Genomic DNA, 14,422 nt, shown 5'->3' with positions numbered 1-14,422 from the left:
GAATGAGAATCCCGAATACCACAACCAGAGAAAGCCTGAATGCAGCAACAAAGACCCAGGGCCGTCAAAATAAATAAATAAGTAAGCAAAAAAGAAAAGATGTACGCACTTCTATGTTCATTGCAGCATTACTTACAATAGCCAAGATATACAAGCAACCCAAGTGCCCATCAGTAGATGAACAGATAAAGAAAATGTATATATATATATAATATATATATACACAATGGAATATTACTCAGCTATAAAAATGAATGAAAACTTGCCATTTACAACATGGATGGACCTAGAAGACATTATGCTTAGTAAAATAAGCCAGACAGAGAAAGACAAGTACCTTACGACTTCATGTAGGCTGCCTCTGAAACGTGTTAGTCACTTAAGTCATATCTGACTCTTTGTGACCCCATGGACTGTAGCCTGCCAGGCTCCTCTGTCCATGGAATTCTCCACGAGAGACTACAGGAGTGGGTAGTCATTCTCATTTCCAGGGGCTGTTCCTGACCCAGGGATTGAGCCCAGGTCTCCTGCATCTCAGGCAGATTCTTTATCATCTAAGCCACCAGGGAAGTCCAGCTATATTGTGTACAAAGAACTAAAATAGTGTTGTAGGTCAATTATACTTCAAAACACAAAACTTCTTCTTGTGGAACAAGAGATCAGGTTTGTGGTGATCAGAGGGGGTGGAGGTGGGGAGAGTTGGATAAAGGTAGTCAAAAGGTATAAACTTCCAGTTATAAGATAAATAAGTACAAGGGATGTAATGTACAGCAAGATAAATATAATTAACAGTGCCCTGTGTTACATATGAAATCTAAGAGAGTCGATCCTGAGTTCCTATCACAAGGAAAAGTATTTTTTCTATTTCTTGAATTTTGTGTCTATATGAGATGACAGATATATTCACTAAGCTTATTGTGATAATCGTTTCATGTGTACATTATGCTATACACCTTTAAGTTATACAGTGCTATATGTCAATTATATCTCAATAAAACTGGAAGAAAAAAAAACAATTCATGTGCTTACACTGGCCTCACCTGCACTATCCAAGACCATTTCCCCGTCTCAAAGGCCATACTCCTCTCTTTTTTTTGGCCACAGCATATTGCATGTGGAATTTCCCAGTCCAGGAATCGAAACTGTGCCCCTGGCAGTGGAAGTGTGAAGTCTTAACCACTGAGCTGCAAGGGCAGTCCTCAAAGTCTCACTCTTAATCATATCTATAAAGCCTCTCTTGCCATGTAATGTAAAATATTTAGTTTCTGGGGTATTAGAGTGTGAACCTCTTTGAGGTCCATTATCCTGACCACCACAGCCAGAGAAGTGGTGAGCACTATGTCACTTGTCTTTCCAATGTATTCTAAGATCAAATATTCGGAAGTCCCAGATATTCAATGGGGAAATTGGGACTCACCTGACACCAATATTAGCCTAATTCTGCACTTCTTGTCCATGCAGGCTATGAAAACATACTGACTCATTCCAGGCATTTCAGAAGTTAGGAGGATGGCTTATGAAACAGCTAACGGACACATGTGGGAAACTGTATTTATCTTTTGATTTTTTTACTGCACCAGGGCTTTAGTTGTAGCACACGAACTCTTAGTTGTAACATGTGAGATCTAGTTCCCTGCTGAGGGATTGAACCTGGGCCCCTTGTCTTAGCCATTGGACCACCAGGGAGGTCCTAAGGGTATTGATTTTTATGATATGATTGTGTGTCTTATTTGCAGTGGAAAAACTCTTGTTTTAAAGAATCCTTAATTAAGGATCATTAAGGAAAAAAACAAAACAACTCAATTTAAAAAAGGGGCAAAATATTTTGTTTTAGTTATCTGTTGGTGTGTAATAAACTATCCCCAAACCTAGTAACTTAGAACCCATTAAAAAATATGATGAACTTATATACAAAACAGTAATAGACTCACAGACAGAAAACAAACTTATGGTTAACAAAGAGTGGGAAGGATAAATTAGAGGAGCTTGGGATTAACATACACACATTACTACGTGTAAAACAGATAACACAGGGAACTATACTCCATATTGTGTAATAACTTATAAGGGAAAAGAATCTGAAAAGGAATATATATATATTCAGCGCTATATATAAACATTCTATATTATATATAATTATATTATACAATATATTTATGTATAAATATATTATATAAACTATATAACATACATGTATATATCATATTTTATTATTATATATTATTAATATATTAATACATTTTAATATATAATATATCAACATTTAATATTCAATATATATTTACTATGTGATATAAATTTAATATAATTATAATATATTAAAATATTGTATTATATTTTATCATAATATCTTATAATATAATAGATATATTATATATTATGTATAATTATATTTATTATTATATATAATATATTGTTATATAATATAATATATTGTTAAATATTATATTATTAAATATTATAATTATAAAATTATAAATATCATAAATTTAATCACATAATTATTATATCATTAATAATTATTAATTTTAATATTATTGATATTATAATTATATAACTATAATATATTGTAGTTATATAATTATAAATATTATATTATATATTTATTATAGGTTATAATTATACAATTATATAAATATAAATATAATTATATAATCCCATAATTATAATATATAATATATAATTATATAATAATATTATATATTATAGCAATTATATATTACAATATTATATAATTATATATTATATACTATATTATGTCATATTATTATATTATATATAATCTATTAAAATATATTATAATATATTATATAATATATAATTTAAATAATATAATTATACTAATATAGTAATAATATATTATATTATCATATTATTATGATAATAACATATTGTTATCTAATTATAATAGAACATAATATAGTATCTCTTATCTATTATATGTTATATGTATATATATATGTAACTGAATCCCTTTGCTGTACACCTGAAACTAACGCAACACTGTAAATCAGATATGTGCTCTGATGTTCATGTGCTCAGTTGTGTCTGACTCTTTGGGACCCCATCGACTGTAGCCCACCAGGTTCCTCTGTCCATGGAATTTTCCAGGCAAGAATACTGGAGTAGGTTGCCATTTCCAGCTCCAGGGGATCTTGTCCACTCAGGGACTGCACCCTGAAACAATCTTGCCTCTCCTGCATTAGCAGGCAGATTCTTTACTGCTATGCCACCTGGGAGGCAAAATACTTCAATTAAATAATTAGGGACTTCCTTGGTGGTCCAGTGGCTAAGACTCCACTCTCCCAATGCAGGGGGCTCTGGTTCAATCCCTGGTCAGGTAACTAGATCCCACATGCTGCAACTAAGAGTTAGCATGCCACAACTAAAGATCCCACATGACCCAAGGAAGATTGAAGATCCCATGTGCCACAACTAAGATGGGTACAGCCAAATAAACTGAAAAAAAAAAGAAAAAGATGCAGACTGAGTGTAATTCTCATACATTGCTGTGGGGTGGAGAGGGTGGGTAGAAAATTGTTTGGTAGTATTCAGTAGTCACTCCAGTACTCTTGCCTGGAAAATCCCATGGACGGAGGAGCCTGGTAGGCTGCAGTCCATGGGGTTGTGAAGAGCTGGACTTGACTGAGCAACTTCACTTTCGCTTTTCACTTTCATGCATTGGAGAAGGAAATGGCAACCCACTCCAGTGTTCTTGCCTGGAGAATCCCAGGGACGGGGGAGCCTGGTGGGCTGCCGTCTCTAGGGTCACACAGAGTTGGACACGACTGAAGCGACTTAGCAGCAGCAGCAGCAGTATTCAGTAAAGCTGAACGTATACTTCTATCATGATTCAATAACAATATTCTTACAATTAGATGTAAGAGATGAGTGCACCAAGAGACGTGAGCATAGCAGGGTGTCTGTAGAAGCTGTATTCATAAGACCAAAACATGAGAACCAAAATAAATGCCCAGTGACAGGAAAACTGGTAAATCAACTGTGATATTGTCATACAGTGGAATACTATGCAGCAATAAAAAAGATGAATTACTGGTATGTGTGCCCACATGAATGGATCTCACAGAAACTATGTTCAGTGAATATCAGTATCAAACTGTATGAATCCAATTATATGCAATTTCAGAATAAACACAACTTATCAATGATTATAGAAGTCAGAATAGTGGTGACCTCTGGTGGAAGTATTGACCAGGAAGAGCACAAAAGTACTTGCTGGAGTGCAGGAAAGTTCTATATCGTGATCTAGGTGGTGGTTATTCAGATGTATACAAATGTAGAATTTCATCAAGATTTAAACTTAGCACACTTTGTGCAATTTTACCGTATGGTCATTTAGCCTGAATAAACAATGACAAAACACATTTTACAATTAAGTGGATTCCAGGGTCTGTTAAGGAAAAACAGAGTCAGCTCCAAAAATTCTTGCCTAGACCATGGACTTTGGTAAAAGGTGGCGCATTCCATCAGATACACCAGAGCTGGCATACTACATAGTTTCTGAAAGTTTAACCAGAAGAATGAAGCCCTGTAGTGATTGGAGAAACAATAAAAGCACAGTAAAACAAAGTTGTTGATATTCCATTCCTGATAAAGAAGATAGCTTCTTTTTAAAAATTGGGTAACAAGTTACTGTTTTTCTGAATCAATGTTCTCACTAAAAAACTTGATAATCACTGACCTAGAAAAAAAGACATTCTTCAGATAATCTTTAAAAAAATATTGTTTATCTCAGCCAAGCTTTTGAAAGGTGCTGAGAAGAAAGCTGAGTGCCCAAGAATTGATGCTTTTGAACTGTGGTGTTGGAGAAGACTGCAAGGAGATCAAACCAGTCAATTCTAAAGGAAATCAGTCCTGAATATTCATTGGAAGGACTGATGCTGAAGCTGAAACTCCAATACTCTGGTCATCTGATGCAAAGAACTGGAAAAAACAATGATGCTGGGAAAGATTGAAGGCAGGAGGAGAAAGGGATGACAGAGGATAAGATGGTTGGATGGCATCGCCAACTCGATGGACCTGAGTTTGAGTAAGCTCTGGGAGTTGGTGATGGACAGGGAAGCCTGGCGTGCTGCAGTCCATGGGCTCACAAAGAGTCGGACCCTACTGAGCGACTGAACTGAACTGAGCAGAAGGAGCAGGAGATTGTTTCAACAGGTTAAGGATAGGGCCACGTACACTATGTGACTAAGCCAGATAGTGCTACACCATCTTGTGAAAAGAGGATGTGCAAAAATTGGAAAAGAATCAGGGGTGTCTGCTCTAACGCACACCAGAAGGGTGCCATCACACAGCAAGGCTCCAAACATTTTGTAGTTTGGAAAACTGTTTAAAGTAGATGTAACCCCTGGTGAGATTGTTAGATAAAATAGAGGATGTTCAGTTAAATGTGAATTTCAGATAATCAACAAGTAATTTCTTGTATAACTATGTCCCATACAATATTGAGAAATTCTTATTTGTGTTTATCTGAAACTCAGGTTAAATTAGGCATCCTGCATTTTTATTTGCTAAATTTGGCAACCCTATTCCCTTGGCTATAACATTGTCTTGCTAAGTTACTGTGTTATTGCCTCTCTACTCGGAAGAATGAGACTTTCTGGAGTGTGCTCCAAAATAACTTGAGGTGGGTTCTAAAATGCATATACCATATTACTGGATGGAGTGTTCCTCTGAGTGGGAATATTTGAAAGATCATTAATCAAGTCTGACAGAGTTGATTTCAATCTGTACCAGAAGCCAAGTTGACAGTATGGTCAAGAAGTCTCCTGAAGCTCCCCCTTGTGGCAGGAAAACATAACCCCTTCTGCTTTCCATTTCACTCTACCAGACACCCGCCTCCCACCTCTGCCGCTATCACGTGGTCTCCAGGGACCACGCTGGCACAAAGTCACCACCGCGGTCTCCCATCCTTGCCTCCAATATAGCCCCCAAGCAGCCGAGGAGTACTGGAGACAGAAATTGTCCCAGGACTCAGCACTTTGGTCTCAAACGAGCAGTCCTAATTCAAGAGTAGTCGTTTTAGTGAGATGTGCTCTATGCCACATGGAGGGTGGTTTTTGAGAGAGAGGAAAGGATCTGGGTTGGGGTCTGGGAGAGAGATCCTCTGCCACGGAGGAGAGCAGCTGTGGGGCTCTCCAAACTGGATGGCTGAGCGGGGTTTAGCCCTTGGGGATAAAGAGGAGGCCAGGAGATGATGGGGGAAGCGCTGAGGGCAAGACTTTTAAGAAGCAACCATGGCAACAAGGCCTTGACTTGGAGGTCTGAGTTTGAAAGCTCACTGGACCCTTCTGTAAAGATGAGGAATGAAGCAAGGTGGGACCTTGGGCAATCATACTGGAGCAGATGTTTCTCCTGTATATTTCTTGGGTTTTCTGAATTTTAAACATACAAAACGAGAGTGTGTATGAGGGGAGAAGCTGTAGGGAACAGAAACCCATTCAGACTATATTAATAAAGAACAAGCACATTATTTCAGGTTTTTAAAAAATAAACAGAAACCTCAATTAAATAGAGTTGGGAGACCAGAAGAGTTTGCAACAGGAAAGAGAGCAACATCAGAAAGAAGAAAGACTCCTCTTCTTTTCTGGCAAAAAGACTTAGTCAATGAAAAGCCGTGGATTCTTTGATTACTACAACCTTCCCAACTTCCTTTTCCCTTCTAGAAAAAGAAGAGTTCTCCTTCTCCTGCTATACAGGGACTTGTATGTGGCTCCCAGTGGTTGCTGACCCTGAACTGCAATTTGCCATTCAGTTCAGTTCAGTCACTCAGTTGTGTCCAACTTTTTGCAGCCCCATGAACTGCAGCACGCCAGGCCTCCTTGTCCATCACCAACTCCTGGAGTTCATTCAAACTCACGTTCATCGAGTCGGTGATGCCATCCAGTCGTCTCATCCTCTGTTGTCCCCTTCTCCTCCTGCCCCCAATCCCTCCCAGCATCAGAGTCTTTTCCAGTGAGTCAACTCTTTGTATGAGGTGGCCAAAGTACTGGAGTTTCAGCTTTAGCATCATTCCTTCCAAAGAACACCCAGGACTGATCTCCTTCAGAATGGACTGGTTGGATCTCCTTGCAGTCCAAGGGACTCTCAAGAGTCTTCTCCAACACCACAGTTCAAAAGCATCAATTCTTCGGTGCTCAGCCTTCTTCACAGTCCAACTCTCACATCCATACATGACCACAGGAAAAACCATAGCCTTGACTAGACAGACCTTTGTTGGCAATGTCTCTGCTTTTGAATATGGTATCTAGGTTGGTCATAACTTTTCTTCCAAGGAGTAAGCCTCTTTTAATTTCATGGCTGCAATCATCATCTACAGTGATTCTGGAGCCCCACAAAATAAAGTCTGACACTGTTTCCACTGTTTCCCCATCTATTTCCCATGAAGTGATGGGACCAGATGCCATGATCTTCGTTTTCTGAATATTGAGCTTTAAGCCAACTTTTTCACTCTCCACTTTCACTTTCATCAAGAGGCTTTTTAGTTCCTCTTCACTTTCTGCCATAAGGGTGGTGTCATCCGCATATCTGAGGTTATTGATATTTTCCCGGCAATCTTGATTCCAGCTTGTGCTTCCTCCAGCCCAGCATTTCTCATGATGTACTCTGCATATAAGTTATTTAATGCAGGGTGACAATATACAGCCTTGACGTACTCCTTTTCCTATTTGGAACCAGTCTGTTGTTCCATGTCCAGTTCAAACTGTTGCTTCTTGACCTGCATCTAGGTTTCTCACGAGGCAGGTCAGGTGGTCTGGTATTCCCATCTCTTTCAGAATTTTCCACAGTTTATTGTGATCCACACAGTCAAAGGCTTTGGCATAGTCAATAAAGCAGAAATAGATGTTTTTCTGGAAATTTCGCTTTTTCGATGATACAGCGGATGTTGGCAATTTGATCTCTGGTTCCTCTGCCTTTTCTAAAACCAGCTTGAACATCAGGTTCACGTATTGCTGAAGCCTGGCTTGGAGAGTTTTGAGCATTACTTTACTAGCGTGTGAGATAAGTGCAGCCATTGATCCTAAATAAACCCATCTTTGCTGGAAAAATATCTGGCAGTGGGTTTATTTTAGGTCAGCGTTTTGGTGGCCCATACAGAGACCAGAGAAGACCCCTGAAGGCTCTGCGGGTCTTTGTTGCAGTGGGTTTCTCTTAGTATGGTGAGCGGGGGCTGCTCTGTAGTTGAAGTGCACGGGCTTCTCATTGCGGTGGCTTCTCTTGTTGTGGGGTGTGGGTTCTAGAGTGGGTGGGCTTCAGCAGCTGTGGGCCATGGGCTTAGCTGCTCCGAGGCATGACATGTGGACTCTAGATTAAAAGCGTCTGAGAGTTCTCCCTCCTTCCTCTTCTTGTCACCCAAATGTGAGCTCAACAGGTTTCCAATCTGTGTACCCTCTGACAAGAGAGACTATACCCAGGAAAGGTCCTTCCTGGTGTTTTATGACAAAAACTGCTGAAACTAGAAAACTGACTCTTGACCAGCAATGCATTCAGAGAAACAACTTCATCAAAAGGAGAAACTGTTAAAAAAAAAAAAAGGAACAGAAGCCTCAATTAAACACAGTTGGGTGACCATGCTTGTATCTCCAATTTTACATACCACGGCGGTTAGGTTTCTGGGTGACGGAATGATGTGTTTCTTCTACTGCAGAGAAGAAATACAGCTCCACTGAAAAACTGCTAAAGCCAAATTTACCCACAGAGGGACTTCCCTGGTGGTCTAGGGGTTAAAAGTCCACCTTGCAATGCAGGGGGCGCTGGTTCCATCCCATCAGGGAACTAAGATCCCACATACCATGGGGCAACTAAGCTCTACAACTAGAGAGCCCATGCACCACAATGAAGACCCAGTGTAGCCAAAAAACAAAATGTAAAGTACAAAAATTAAAAAAAAAATTTACCCGTAGAAATGTCTTATTTCAGTAGGGATCAGCAGGTAAGAAAACCCTTGAGGGACTTCCCTGTGGTCCAGTGGTTAAGAACCTGCCTTCCAATGCAAGAGATGCCAGCTCAATCCCTGGTCGAGGAACTAAGATCCCATGTGCTGGGGGTGGGGGGCAGATGGAGGTGGGGACTGAGCCTGCATGCCACAACTACTGAGCCCAAGCACCCCAACAAAGAGCTTGCCTACCTACCACACCTAAGACCTGATGCAGCCAAAAAATAAACAGATAATGTTAAACATGGAAACCCCCTGAAATGAGAAGCAAATCTAATTCTGTTATGCCATGTTTTTTTCACACTTTAAAAATAGATATGTATTTATTTGGCTAGGCTGGGTCTTAGTTGCAGCATATAGGGTCTAGCTCCCTGATCAGTGATTGAACCTGGGCTTCCTGCATAGGAACAAAGAGTCTTAGCCACTGGACTACCAGGAAGTCCTCACATTTTTTTTTTTTAAGTAAGACTTTCCTAAGTTATTTCATATGAAGCTTTCACTAAAGAAAGGAGATGCTAAGTTCTCTGGTTTCGAGACAGCTAAGAGGAGACAGCCTTAGAGCAAAATTCTTAAAAAGAATTTTAAAGAAAAGCTGTTTAGTAGGAAATAGAATTCCTTGTGGAAATTATAACAGAGGCCCTTCTAGGTGTGTGTTTGTGACGGTTTGTATATTCTTGGTAAGTGCAGTTTGCTTAGGTTCTGGCAGTAACTCACTAGGTCTGAAGACAGGATGAAAAAATAATAGGGCAGAATATCTCACTGATTTGCTTTACTTCTTAAAATGTGGCCTAGAAAATTTAAAAGTACAGAAGCAGATCTTAAGGCTCTAGATTGTTCCTTTGCACATTCATTAGAGATATATTTGTATATGTGTAGTTTTCATTTTAGTTGCCCTATAAAGAAAATAAGGAGAACTTTTACTTGCTATTTGCTTCCTGTCAAAACATGCAAATGAATCGGAAAAAAATATATATATTTGGCATGTCAGGGTTCAGGTCTTTGCACAAACAAGTCAAGCAAAAACAGGTTTCCTTAGAGTTTCTGCTTATTTCTCCGGAAGCCCCTGTACTGCTGCCTTTTCTTGGCCCTTCTCTTTTCTCCTTTGTCTTCAGAGCAAGAGACTCTCCTCACAGGCAATGATGCGGAAATGCCACCATGAGCCTTTCACATTTCATTTTCATGAACCGGGGACCAGTATTTGGGTTTGGCCGGTTTGTTCCCCAGGGACCTCTAGCCCCTTTGGAAGTGGATGTACCACTCCAATGGACAGTTGTGCCCTTTCATGCCACCATAACCACCAGACTCCTCACCCCATGTCCTTTCTGTCTCCTGGCTCTGCCTCCTCGGAGGCCTTCTGCCATTCTTGCTCATAGCCAGTGAACCATGTGGCCCTTTTCTAGCTGGTTGCAAAGAGTCAGACGTGACTTCGTGACTGAACAACAACTGTTTACCGTGACAACTTCATATGGAGATACGAATCCAGAGCAGCCAACAGAGACACTCCCCATCTTGGGCATTGCCCAAGGAAATAATAAAGCAGTTATTTCTCATTTCTGAGTTATGGTATGTGGGATCTAGGTCCCTGACCAGGGATGGAGCTCAGGCCCCCTGCATTGGAGGCCTGGAGTTTTAGCCACAGGACCACCAGGGAAGCCTTGAGGCTAGGCATCTTGAAGGACATATGAGAGAGAGAAAGGACATTTATTCATGCAATTATGTTCTAGGCCGAGATACAGGTGATTTGCAGGTGGAAATATCATTTGATATTGACATTAGACCTACCAGGTCACTTTCTTTCATTTTTACCTTGAGTTATAGGAAGTAGTGGGGTCTTCTCACACCTGAGTTTATGCTTAGGCTGGTGAGGGTTTTGTCCCACCTTGAGTGAAGTTCAGCTCCTACTTTACTCCTTAAGCCTTGGACTTGGAATGGCTTGTACTGGCCTGGAGGAAGGGATGCCTTCTCAAGTCACACAAAGATGCACTGCAGGTGAGAAGTGCCGAGGTTTGGCCCACAGCCCCACTCCATACCTGTCAAAGTCCCTAAGAAGACCGATGCTGCCTGCTCTTCTGCTGGGGCCCTATAGTCAGGGACCCAGCCACAGCGCCCAGAAGACAGGCTCTCAGTCAAGTTGGCTCCTCCCTCTTCCTCTGTTCCTGTCATTCTTGGGCAGATAAATGCCTTGTTCATCTGGTAAACTCCCAACTGAAAAGTCATCAGGGAAGGCTTATCCATTCCACACCACTGCCAAACTAATCCTCCTATAATAATACCCTTTTACTACCCACCACTGGTCCCACCCTACAATATCCTTTTACCACCTACTGCTATGTCACTTTGTAAGAGTCAATTTCTTTTTTGGTCAATATACATTTCCCTGATGGTCCAGCAGCTGAGACTCTACGCTCCCAAGGCAGGAGGCCTGGGTTCCATCCTTGGTCAGGGAACTAGACCCCACATGCCCTAACGAAGACTTGGTGCAGCCAAATAAATAAATAAATAAATAAAATTTTTTAAAAAAATTAAAAGGTAAAGGAGGATCCAGGGAAAAGTGAGTTTTCTTCATACACTCAATCCCAAGTTTCACATATTCTTTTCCCAGAAATAACCACTGTTACTAGTTGGTTTTTCTTCTTCCATAGATATTTTATGCATAAACAAACATGTAAATCAGTAACACTTCCCCCTTACTTTATATTGTTTAGTACTTGCTCCTCCCTTCCCATTATTAATAGAGATTAAATAGTCTTTATATCTGTGGGTTTAGATCCACCTCATTAAAAAACAAAAGTCTCAAGGTGTGGTGTCTGTACACTTAGATCCATCTTTCTTGTTTTTAATTTTTGGCCATACTACGACGCAAGGCATGCAGGACCTTAGTTAGTTCCCTGATTAGTGATTGAATCTGCACCCCCTGCAATGGAAGCGTGGAATCTTATCCACTGGACCAGCAGAGAAGTCCCTCACCTCATTCTCTTAATCTCATGTTATAGCTATATCACAGTGGTTCCCAATCTAGGGTGACTTTGTATCCCACCCTCTCCAGTCAAGAGAAGACTTTGGTTATTAGGACTGGGGTTTTCACAAACATCCAATGTGGGTAAAGGCCAGGAATATTGCTAAATATCACACCAAACACAGGACTTCCCTGGTAGTTCGGATAGTAAAGAGTCTGCCTGCAATGCAGGAGACCCCGATTTGATCCCTGGGTTGGGAAGATCCTTTGGAGAAGGAAATGGCAAGCCACTCCAGTATTGTTGCCTGGGAAATCCCATGGACAGAGGAGCCTGGCAGGCTAGAGTTGGACATGACTTAGGATTTAAACAACAATAAACATTACACAGTAAACAACAACAATATTAAAAATCAGAGACATTACTTTGCCAACAAAGGTTCATCTAGGCAAAGCTATGGTTTTTCCAGTAGTCATGGATGTGAGAGTTGGACTATAAAGAAAGCTGAATGCTGAAAAATTGATGCTTTTGAACTGTGGTGTTGGAGAAGAATCTTGAGAGTTCCTTGGACTGCAAGGAGATCCAAGTAGTCCATCCTAAAGGAAATCAGTCCTGCACATTCATTGGAAGGACTGATGCTGAAACTGAAACTCCAATACTCTGGCCACCTGATGCGAAGAACTGACTCATTGGAAAAGACCCTGATGCTGGGAAAGATTGAAGGCAGGAGGAGAAGGGGACAACAGAGGATGAGATGGTTGGATGGCATCACCGACTCAACGGATATGAGTTTGAGCAAGCTCTGGGAGGTGGTGATGGACAGAGAAGCCTGGTGTGCTGCAGTCCATAGGGCTGCAAGGAGTCACGACTGAGTGACTGAACTGAACTGAACTGAAACAATATCAGGACAGTCCCCACAGTAAAGAATTATCTGGCCTCAATTGCCAATAGTGCTGAGACTGAAAAATTTTGCTGTATAATAACTCAGTTAGCCAGATTCTCTGTTGATAACCATTTAGGTGGTTTTTAATATTTTGATATATAGACCCTGCTGTAGTGACAATGGTATAAATTGGAGTTCTTAGTTGCAGATGATATGATTTACTTTAGTTTAAACAGAAAGGGATTATAATAGGGGATGACCACATTTTTGAGAACATTAACAGTCAAGCTTGAGGGATTTCCCTGGTGGTCCAGTGGCTAAGACTCCTCACTCCCAATGCAGAAGGCCCCTGGTCAGGGAACTAGATCCCACCTGCCATAACTAAGATCGAAGATCCCAAGTGCTGCAACTAAGACCCTGTGCAGCCAAATAAGTAAATATTAAAAAAATTAAAAACAACATGTAGGCTACAGAGAACCGGTCTGAGGGTTGCTGCATTTCACACCACCAGACTGCATTTGGGGCTTTGAGGGAGAAGCAAAGAAAGACAGAACTCTGAAGTACTAGGGTTCATTGCTATCTGCAGGGCGAGCAGAGGAGGAGAAGGCAGGGAAGAAGCTAAATGGCCAAAGGGAAAGGTGGGAGGGGGAGCAGGGATGGCCAGTAAGGAGACTTTGAAGGACAAGTGAGAGGCCCCTTTGTTTCAGAAGAGGTTCACTGAGAGAGATAAGCCTGGAAAAAGAGTCATGTGAGGGAGCGTTTCAGAAGTCACAGTTGGAGCCTGTTACTCGCGAGCACTAGCGTGCTGCTCTAGGAGTGCGGTTCCCTGACCCTGCCATCCCTTCTGCCTGTTCCAGCACTTCCTTGGCTGCTTTGTGAACCCCCCCTTACCCTGGCTTCAGTGTTTCCACCTTTCTTTCCTCTTCTGTGGTTGTCTACTTGCTGGATGACTCGCTCTCCCGGAAGTTTCCACAGTCCTTGATTTGAAGTTACATCAGTTACCACGTTTGATCCAAGTACACTTTGGATTCGGTGGGTCTCACCCGCATCTCACCCCCAGGCAATAAGGTCCTTTTTAATCCTTCCCTCTCTAGGTCTGCCCCAGGCTTGGTACATACTGTGCAGTGCTCAAGCGATGTTTGCTGAAGCACAGGAGTTAAGGGCAGAAATTCTGAGCCAGGTTCCTAGGGCTAGGAACCTAGCTTTTCCACTTTCTGTGTAGCCCTGGGCACTGTTTTTAACCTTTCCATCCCTATTTGTTCATCTGTAAAATGTAATCCTCAGGTCAACATTTTACTGTGAAGAAGAAAATTAAACAAGCTATATTCGGCACTCGGAACAGTGCTTAATACTCAAAAAGTCTTATCAAAGTGCTATGTTATTATAAATACGTTCTCTATATAAATATTATTAGTATTTATTTATTTTTGGCTGTGCGCAGGCTTTTCTCTAGCTGTGGCGAGTGAAGGCTGCTCTCTAGTCAGGGTGCGTGGGCTTCTCACAGCAGCGGCTTCTCTTGTTGTGGAGCATAGGCTCTAGGGCGCACCGCCTCAGTAGTTAGGGCTCCTGGCTCTAGAGCACAGCCTCAACAGTTGCAGCGCACAGGGTTGGCTGCTCCGATGCATGTGG

The sequence above is a fragment of the Capricornis sumatraensis genome, chromosome 3 (assembly GCF_032405125.1).
Source record: "Capricornis sumatraensis isolate serow.1 chromosome 3, serow.2, whole genome shotgun sequence".
Lineage (NCBI taxonomy): Eukaryota > Metazoa > Chordata > Mammalia > Artiodactyla > Bovidae > Capricornis > Capricornis sumatraensis.
Note: the sequence above shows the minus strand (reverse complement) of the source record.